Here is a 3,070-nt window from a genome sequence, read left to right as displayed (position 1 = left end):
GTATGTGAAATAGATATTATTATTATAAAATTTTTAAATTTTAAGAAAATTTAATCATTAACATATTCATACATTTATATATGACATACCTTAAACCTATAATGATTTATCTAAGCTGTCATTTAATAAATCAAAATGGGTTGCATCAAAGCTGTAAAAAACTTGGCGCTCGTAAAAACCCTATCCCCAGGTGAGCCTTCTCCCCCACCCTTGGCATCTTCGAAGGCCTTTTTCCCTCCTTGTCTCCTTTTTTTTTTGCTTCCCTTCTTTCCCATTCATGGCCCAAACCTCTTTTTAAACCCTTCACGATTTGCCTCCGCTCTCCTGCTTCATACCCACACTGCATCCTCCTACTCTAATGCTTCACATGTTCTGCTTAGCCTAAATTGGAAGAAACTTCTAAACCAAGGTTTTTCCTCTGCCAAGTCGTTCCCACTGAGCTTTATTCCCCCTCCTAAAAAGATCATTCCCTTCTTGGATGATGTAATATCTAAATGTTCTGAATAATGGAGTCTTTCTCGGGTTGGCTACCCGATTTGGATGATACCTTATTAGGAGGCTTTGTTGTTGGCTATCAAGAAGGCATGAAAACTTAAAGGCAACCTATCTCCCCTTTCCCTTAGTGACAATTTCTTCTTATTCAAATTCTCTGTAAAAGAGGACTTTTATTTGGAGCTTGTGGGGGTAGACCTTGATTCTTTCTCAGCAAACCCTTTATCCTACATAAATGGTACCCTCTCTTCAAGCATATACACGATGATTTCTCTTCCATCCCATTACGGATCAAAATCCACATTCTTTCTCTCTCCGGTTGGAACCCCAATGATATCTCCAAAGCGCTAGTTTCATTGCACAACCTTTAGCGGTTGATAATCTCATACTGAATAAATCTAGATTGGTCTTTGCTCGAGTATGAGTCCAAGTTGCAAATGGTTCCCCCCTTCTACATGAAATCCACATCTTATTAGCCAAAAAAAAACTTATAATACTCCATGTAATTACTTGAAGCCTTCTTCCTACCTTCACCAACCCTCACATCTCAAATACGATCACAAGATTCACAAATGTCAAATTATCCAAAAAGGTTAATCCCTCATCCTCCATAGTCCTTCCCAATAATAGCCTCCTAAAATGTGCAGAGGTTTAACAACCATAATAAAGTCTTGTGCTTTAAGGTCTTAGTCATATAACTTAAGTTTGACCTTCTGTGCATTCTTGAAGCTAAAGTGATGGTTGGTTATGCTTTTAATCAATTATTTTTTGTTACCCCTAAATTATTTATTAATAAGAACAATTTTGATGACTTTTCCTTCTCTAACCTCGGTACAATTTGGTTAAAATTGATTGCTTCTACTTTATCCTTCTCCCTTACCTCCACCACCTACCAATACATCCACAATCAGATTTCATTTGGTTCTCTTTCTCATTCCATGTTGACTTTTATCTATACCTCTAACTCTATGGTTGATCGTACATCTCTTGGACAAGACTTGAAGGAAATTAGGGAGAACTCTTCCTCCCCTTGGATCATTATAGGGGAATTTAATTGCTGTAGATTCTTGCATAAGAAAGTTGAGAGGAACCCCGCGCCCATAACAAGCTTTAGGAGCTTAATCAATTTACACCTGACATTGGCACCAAATACATTTCCTCTATTGGTCTTAATTATATTTGGTTTAATAAAAAACCTAGTAATTCTATCATCTCAAGTTGGATATAATGCTAGTAAATGAAGTCATAGAGTTGACAACCCAAGGTGCTCGATCCTTTTTACTCGGCCTCATTAGATTAGAACCCATAGATTCTAATTAAAAAATTAATGAGCTAAATTACCCAAATTTTGGGAGATCCTTTTCTCTACTTTCACTCAACCTGCCTCTGGAAATCCCATCATTAATATTTACTTCAAATTGGAGTCTTTAAGGGCCTATTAAAGCCCAAAATTGGGCCTCCTCCAATAATCTTTCTCAAACTATAAAGGCCCTTCAACATGAGCAGTTACTCCGCCTTCAACAGCTTGACTCTAATCCTACTGACCATGCTCTCAATCTTATTGCAAAGGCTATTGGAGAAAATCTTACTCATTATAACTCTGCTTGGTCCTCCTAGATTATCCAAAGAAGTAAAGCATAATGGTTCTCTTAAGATAAAGAACTAAATATAATATTAAATACCTTAATAGGAAACTCCACTCTAAGAAAAATGCAAACTTCATTAGGGAGATTACCACCCCCTTGGGCTCATTTAATATCCCAAATGAGAAATCACAAGCTATTATATCACACTTTCAAATACTTTTTAACTCCTAGCAGCCTCCCACTCAAACTCTAACCCCTTACCCAAGGTTAATATTTTTCCTCAATTCATGATTTCTTCTCTTATGGCCCATGTTTCAGATGAAGAGATTAAGAATATCCTTTTTTTTTTTCAGCCCTAAAGTGTTGATTACAGGCCCTAATGGATTTACCTTTGAAATTTATAAACACATCTAGCTGATCACTGGTCCTCTAGTTTGTAAGGCAGTTCATTAATACTACATAAGTCTTTAAGATGGTTGAAGCCATTGCATTACTTTCATCCCCAATGGCTCTAACGCTAGAAATATATCTGAATTCATACCCATCTCCATATGTAATACCTTTTATCAAATAATTTTAAAGAATCTTATGGCTCAAATTATTAACCCCTTTCAAGCTGGGTTTATTAGCAAAAGGGTTTCTACGACTTATATTTCTCTTGCTTCAAAGCTTCTTGGGGAATTCAAAGAGAACCCCCCCTAATGGCTCTTTTCGTGGGAAACTGAATTCAAAGCCTTTGATACTATTTCTAGAAGCTCTCTCATACAAAGGATGGAAGCTCAAATTATTAACCCCTTTCAAGCTGGGTTTATTGATTGGATTAGAGAATGTGTTGAGGATGTACATTTTTTTTTGTGCTTGAATGGTATCCTAGAAGGATATTTTGGCTTCTCCTCTAGTTTGAGACAAGATTTCCTAGTATCCCTTTATCTTTTTTGTATTTTCATGGATGGCTTGTCTGCTCTCTTTGAAAGCTCCACCACTAATAATGA

The sequence above is a fragment of the Dendrobium catenatum genome, unplaced genomic scaffold (genome assembly GCF_001605985.2).
Source record: "Dendrobium catenatum unplaced genomic scaffold, ASM160598v2 fragScaff_scaffold_1638, whole genome shotgun sequence".
Classification (NCBI taxonomy): Eukaryota; Viridiplantae; Streptophyta; class Magnoliopsida; order Asparagales; family Orchidaceae; genus Dendrobium; species Dendrobium catenatum.
The sequence above is the reverse complement of the archived record's forward strand: the minus strand, read 5'-3'. Positions refer to the sequence as shown.